General features: G+C 37.6%; 1 long non-coding RNA gene across 1 annotated transcript; it reads left to right on the top strand.

Moving 5' to 3' along the window:
• Positions 1–5,357: 5,357 nt before the first annotated feature.
• Positions 5,358–7,278, top strand: LOC127158484 (uncharacterized). Its single transcript, XR_007826161.1, has 3 exons — positions 5,358–5,577; positions 6,899–6,990; positions 7,173–7,278. It is a non-coding gene; the product is annotated as an uncharacterized LOC127158484 (long non-coding RNA).
• The last annotated feature ends 396 nt before the right edge of the window (positions 7,279–7,674 follow it).

Consider the following 7,674-nt stretch of genomic DNA (forward strand, 5'->3'; position numbering starts at 1 on the left):
GTCCAAACTGGGTTCAGAGATCATCAGTTTTGTGTGAGTTAAGATGTCAGTTCCTCTTCTTTAGTAACCAGTGCGGTCAAACAAACTGAGTTCTCAATCAAACTGAGTTCTCAGTAATAACATGCCTAATTGCTTCTCACTCAGACTCTACCTACACAGTAAATCAAACAGAAGACAAAATGAATATAATAAGTCTTTAATCAACACCCCCAAAATGAACTAAGTACTCAGACAAAACAGGGTTAATTAACTAGGCACACCTGAACTAAATAATACAATCAACACAACAAAGGAAATGGTGCATCAAAAAAGCATGTTTTAAAAAATAATTGCTATGTACTGTAGCCTTCTTAAGACTCATATCCAGATCAGCCTGTATCAGTGAACTGTTGCATCCTATGATCCTACTAAAAGTAGCCAAATTCTATTAGGCCATATTTACAATTTAAAACTTGCATCTCAGTTAGCCAGTGTCAAATGCTACATCCAAACCAGAATTGGCCCTGATCTGTTTTATAATATATGGGGCATATTTGCCATGTCAAATGTGGGACAAGTTAGGCTTACACACTGATTAGTGAGTCCTGACTGCGCCCTTTCTTTGCCAAAACTGGCCCAGATATGTTTTAGGATAACTGGGCCACATTTGCTGAAACATATGTGGACCACATTTGGTTGGCACTATTTGGGCCATATTCACTATTTACCACATGGACCACTTTAGGGTCACATTCAGATTACATATTATCATCAACACCACATCTTTGCCTACAGAGACCCACATGTGATTTGATACATTTGGGCCACTTCAGGCTTGCAACTATTTTGTACGGTCCATAAGAAGACCAGCAGTGCTGTATCATTGCCTTAAGTGGCCCACATCCACATGCAGATTCATTCTGAACAACCAGCTCTAGATGATTTAATGACAATGATCTAAGAGAATAAGACTGTGAATGGGAATTTTTTAGACTTTGTTCAAGTCTGCAGAACCTGAATTAATAATAAAGACACACAGACAGATACTGTACAAAATAACATGACAAAATGACCAGAACAACCTATAACTACAAATTAACAAGAGCTTGTTTCCTTATATGTAAAAGACACTGAATGGGACTAAACAAAACCATTAGGAGTCAAATATATAATCTGCAGTTTTATATAATTATTTGTCTGATTTGTTCTTGTTCACAGAGGCATAAAGTTGACTGCAGTTTTCCTGAGCTCCAGCTTCTGCTCCTCTGATGGAAGCGTAAGTCACTTTATCATCACAGCAAACCTGAATCAACATCACAGTTACTGTTTCAACACACAACTATTACAGCATGTTGTTTGAGCTCAATTCAAGACACATTTAGAAGAACTGCATATAATAAAACTGATATAGGTCATGTTGAGGAAGTGTTTGCTCACCTTGTTCTTTTTGTCTCTGTTTTTCTTGTTCACAGTAACTTGAGTATAAGTCACATCATCTGTCTGCTCCTGAACATCAATGAAAAGAAGTTATTAAAGGCCCATCCATCACTACTGTGTGAAGCAGACAAATTATTTATCTCAGGAGCTGCAAATATTAAAGTAAAGTATGTGTAAAACCTATAGGTTTAGTGAAAATCTATTATACAGACACGAGGTTAGGATGACAGATCATACTGTAACATGACAGGAAAATTACCACAGTAACTGTCAAATATACACAGATATGAAAACATTCACAAAATCATTGAAGATGAATCATATTGTTCACTGGGCACAGGATAAATGGAAATGTTGATTGTGTCATTGGTTCCATTATATTTATTTCTATCTGTGAGCTTTAGAGCAGAAACAGTAGAAATACAGTAACTTGTCCTGATCTGATGTGACTAATAAGAGTGTGATATTTCAGAGTCAGTCGTCTGTGGAGCTCATGGACACTAACAGCTCATGATCAACCTACAAAACTCACCACAGAGTCATCAGTCGCTCTTCTGACACCTGAAAAATAATGTCATGAGAATAGTTATGATCAAACACACAAACCAATCGATTTCTAAAAGAGTCTAACAGAATTCTAGTGCTGCAGAATAGAAACATTATTTGTGTGAACTCATTTTATCTGTAAATACTAAGTCAGATGTTTTTGTCTGTTGTACCAGAATATGAGAAACTCTAAAAACTCACCGGCTCTTTTTTTCCGAATCAGCCAAAGAATCAGAGCAGGAAGGAGAACAGCGAATGAAGCGACGACAACAATCACAATCACTGAGACGATACAGAGACACACATTCAGCATTACTGTGTTTAACAACATATAGAAAAACAACAAACTACAAATAAAATGGTAAATTTAAGAGCATAATTATCTGTATTTATCATGAAAAAAAAAAATCATGAGGATTCACTACATTTAGATACTGATTCTAGTGTGAATTTAGTGTCTGAAATGAGGATGATATACATACCTTGAATCAGGGATCTTGGTGTGGTGTCTGGATTCAGTGTTGTTGTAATGGAAATAGAAAAATCAGCATTAAGCCATTTCTTTTACTTAAAGGACACCTATTATGCCCCTTTTTACAAGATGTAATATTAATGGTATGGCTCTCCTGAATGTGCCCATGAAGTTTCAGATCCAAATACAATACAGATTGTTTATTATAACGTGTTGAAAAGTGTCAATTTTGGGGCGGGTCTAAAAAAGTGATGTTTCAGGGGTGTGTTTCCTTGAAAATGAGCTGCAACTTCCCACCCAACTTTCCCCATTGGCTCTGGCTTCAGCCTATTGTTATTGACTTACATTTCAAAACTAAACTTTATAAATTAAACATTGTTTGTAGTTGATCTCAAATAAAATAAACTATACTATATAAATAAATATGCTCAGTGAGAGCAGAGCCCCAAAGCTCGTGGCCAGTGGTTATTGATATACATGGGAATCATCCACGAGTCGTCCCAGTGAAGCGCAGGGGAAAGGTTTTACTCCATTGCTTTGTTTTAAGCAACGGGGTGTGCCGGGTCTTGAAATGTGCAGGGTAGGAGGGTGTAGTGACTCTGGATGTAACTAAAAAGATACAATTTTCCGGTGAGGTCCAGTTGGGGAGTTACAGAACGGCCTGACGATCTCATATCGCATTATCTTATTAACTGTTTATCTGCCGCACTATTCAGCACTAATCCTGCCGTGCAGTCAGTTTCACTGGTTAAGGTTAGGGTCAGGTGTGGGGTGGGTTTAGGGGTCAGCATTTGTGTAGCATAGTGTAGGAAATCAACACTGTAATTGACGCAACCAATAAAACCTTTAAAATCAGCTGTGGGGCGGAGTTTGCGCTGAAGTGGATTGGGGGAAAAATTTGTACATGCGTGTCATGTGCCTGTCTGTCAAAGAGAGGAAGCCACACCCTATTTTGAAGTGCCCACCCCGTTTTGGAGCTCCCGCCCCCATTTGTAGATCTCCAGGCTGCAGTTATACCCCTCTCAAAGCAACAGGAGTGGATGTGAGAGGACCGGCATTTTTACTGTACTTGAATGGAACAAATACACAATTTCTTACCAAGAGTTGCTGAACAATGAATCAAAGCGTGAATTCTGCAATCGCATGCAGTCACTTTATTTTGCACACTGTTTTACTGGTTTCACTTTCGTTTTTTAAATCTATCACGTTTAGCAAAGAGGGAAGAGGATGGACGGGGGGGACATGGACCGTCAATGCCCCCCACTGTGGCGTGACACCTGTCCTGCTTGACGTAGACGCAAAGTAATCTGTTTAATGAGTTTAGATGGAATAATTTAAATTTTTTTTTTTGTTTTGTTTGTTTTACAGATTGGAGTTTTAAACCGATTACAATGCTCCATGTAAACACACCTGTGAGTGCCAATGAACAGAATCTAAGTGTGATCGGTTAAATCATCAGATGCCCATTTTCCACAAGATGATACGATTCTTTAGGGTCTTAATGAAAAGTCTACAATATGCTTTGGTTAAAAATTCTCAATAGTAGTGTAAAACAACACACTTTCTACCCTGTCAAAATGAGTCAACACATTCTGATGGATGTTTCCTTTAAATGCAAATGAGCTCTGCTTGCCCCGCCCCTCTTTTCTCTCTGCTGCTCTGGGACATTGTTTACTTTAGCCACATTTAGCACGTTTAGCTGCGAAAGTTATTAGGAAAGGGGATTGCAGAGATTCATAAAAACCCTTATACTCACTTCTGCTGTAGGTGAAGCTGGATCACGAATGATTCGCGTGAACATTTATGTAGTTCGGGAGGTGCAGTCCCTTCACAAACAAACATAATCCACTGCATCTTCAGCAGCTCAGATGTTGGGAGTAAATCAGTGTTAATTTTGTTGACGAAGACTATGAGGAAAAAATATTCGTCATCGAAAATTTTTTACAGACGAAAACTAAATAAACACCAAATAAAAAGTCAGATATGATGACGAAGACGATGACGAAATTTAACTAACACTTTAGTCAACAAATAAAAACGAGAGGAAAATGTTGGGGCGGGACGAATGGAGAAGAGATCCAATAAGAACTACCCTTTTGTGGGGAAATCCAATCAGAGCGAATCTTTTGAGGGCAGGTTGATCTTGGCAAAGCCATTTTCAAAAGCCGCGGTTTTCAAGTTATGAGGACGTTTGTTATACATTATATTTAGTTATACATTACACTTGGTTGCACAGTCTTGGTTACAAAGCTTTGGTTAATTTAAGTTGACTTTTCTCGTTAGCAACACGCTAACATTTTGTGCACGCGGTCCGAGGGCAGCGGTATGTCTCATGAACAGACAGACAGACAGAAATGTCAGAGCTTGGTCTAGGACGAAAACGAAGAATTGACATCTGGTCAAACTTCACATATGACAACAAGAGCATCTGTAAACCATGTGGAGTAAAAATCACTGGGAAAAACACCACCAACTTGAAGCGACATTTACAGACGGCTCATCCAGAAATACACACCAAAGTAAGCATAAACGCTAACGTTAAGGTTATTCTATCAGATAAACCACCGTGATTCTGCTAAACTTGGAATAAAATAGAAGCCAAAGGAAATTAACTTTGAATAGTATTGATATTGCAAAGGCTGTAGAAGACAGTAAGTTCATTGGTTATCTATTTCAATAATGCTGTACTTTATCTTGAAAGAATGTCATATGCGTTTCATATAATTCAGTGACAATGCATATCTTTTTCAGGGAGCATGTATATTGTTCAGGGAGAGCAGGTCTTATGGTTATTTTTGTGAAAAAGACTAATGTTTTTGACATTTAATAAAATAAATGTTTTTTATTACAACAATTAGATATGTGCCTGTATTCTCTATACACTCTAAAAAGTGCTGGGTTATTTCTTTAAACACAATGCTGGGTTATTTGTGCTGGGTCAAAATTCTGGGTTGTTTGAGGTACTGTAAACACATAGTTGGGTTGATCATGCTGGGTCAAATGGACTTTCACCACTGAACACGCGGGTTGGGTTATTTTAACCCAACCAGTTTGTTTATTTTTCCACTTCATCGAACTTTCTGGATTCTTCACTCCTCTCCTCGTCAGGCGGTCACGAAATTCGCAGCAAGCAGGATTATACGGTAAGTTAATATGATTATATGATTATTTACCTTTATTTTTTAATAAGTTGTGGTTTAAAGCACAGTAATTTCACTGTTTGATGCAATATTTTATATGTCGCTGTGCGGGGTTAGCGTTTATTCTGTGAATGATTAACGAACGTTAAGTAGCAGCATATAGTGAGGTACTTTCTTGCCTCAACAATAGTTTTTTCGTTAAATAAAAGTTGTGTGTGTGCAAAGTTTTATTACAATACACATCCTTTTTATCAGTACTGTCCATTTTTACCGCTTATAAAACCAGGCATAGGTTAGAAATACGGGGTAGATAGCACATGTACTTCTGCAAGATGTCTGTTAAAGATCTCTTGATCTGGAAAGCATCCGCTGTGTACAAACGTCTGGCAGACATCTGTAAGATGTCAGTTTTACATACATTCTAAATCATAAACATCTTAAAGACATCTAATAGATGTCTATTTGACATCTAATAGGAAACGTCCAATAGACGTATTGCAGATGAGCAAACTACGTCTTGCAGATGTCTTACAGATGTAAATGCAGACGTCAAATAGACGTCTCTGAGATGTACGTGTGCTATCAGGGTCAGTTACTGTCTGAATACTGTATGGCTTTGTAATGTTTTGTCAGAATTATGTCATTTCGTACTAAAATTGATCTTTTAAGGACATATTTTTTCAAGTCAATGTCTGCGACGTGCCGAATCCAATGATAGATCCGTCATTTTATGTTGTGAATTTTCGCGCTCTTTTTTCCTGAGGTAGCTGCATTAGCTCCGCTGTTCACCTTACTTTAACTCTCGTGGTGTATAAGCAGTGGTGTAGTGCAGGGTATACGCAGGTACGGCTTATGTCCACTTCTTTATCAGTTGGCTTTGCGTGTACCCACTTCTAAATCCCCTCTGTTGCGCATCGATCGTGTCCTGCATTAGCCAAAATCGTGACAGTCCACATGTATAGCTCATTTGATCGCATGTGCGTATATGCAAATATTCCTTAAAAACACCCGGTAACGACAGTGATGCGGTCAGAACCGTGGCGCGGGATTCTTTTTAAATACATTTGATAATTTCGCCTAAATGCGCCCGCGCCCGCTCCGTCCACTCCTCCACCCAGATGCGGCCTGTTCACACGCGAGGGCATGTCAGGGGAGGGGAAGCTCTGACAGAGAAAACCAACCGATTTAATCAGAAACTGCGGAGAATCACGTGATCTGTGTTTAAACGATTGTGCTGCATGTAAACGCATTAACCTGCTTTCTATATAAAATAAGTAATTGTTTTGTGAAATTCTAATTTTCTAAATCTGAAATTTCATTGTAGATATGTGAGATTCTTGCTGGTGCAGATGGACAGCTTTGTAATGGAGAAGTTGAAGGAAAGGCAGCTTTATACCCTGGTTAAAATCTTTGAAGGTAAGTTATATAATTCAGTAACATTCAATAACCATGATTTGTTTTACAATTTGATCTTTTCATTAAAATAGCCATAGTTACTGGTATTGTACATAGTTACTTATTTAACCACATTTGTGTGTTTTTTTATTTTATTATTGTTTTTTTTTTTTTTTTTTTTTTTTTTTTTCAAACTTGATCAGATTTCACAAGACTTCAGGAAGCTACATCCAGAGGCAGACTTTTTGTAGACTGGGCTACATTTGCAAGATGGAAAGGTGCATTAAGAGCTGGGTGACATGACGTCAGGTAAAGTATTTCCTTTAATATTTCAATCTATAGAAAATTTTCATATGAAAGTGTTTCACTGTGTTGTTTTGATTATGAGATAAGTTTCACAATTTGCACTGTATTATTCTTATGGTCTAGATGTTAAAGGGGAGAGTGCTTTCAAAGTCCTGCCCATTCTGGAGGAAGGGTCCACAGAACCACAACCACAGAATTCTGGAAGCCATTCATTGACATACAAACCTGTAAGTTATGTTTTACTTTTTCTATATATATATATATATATATATATATATATATATATATATATAGATGTAAAAGACTAAAAATGTGCAGTTTGAAATTTTCTTCTAAAATGAGTATATTTTAAAGCCTAAGTGTCTTCAAGACTAAGTGTCGTATAATTAACAGGTGCAG

This window comes from Labeo rohita, unplaced genomic scaffold (assembly GCF_022985175.1).
Source record: "Labeo rohita strain BAU-BD-2019 unplaced genomic scaffold, IGBB_LRoh.1.0 scaffold_1514, whole genome shotgun sequence".
Taxonomy (NCBI): domain Eukaryota; kingdom Metazoa; phylum Chordata; class Actinopteri; order Cypriniformes; family Cyprinidae; genus Labeo; species Labeo rohita.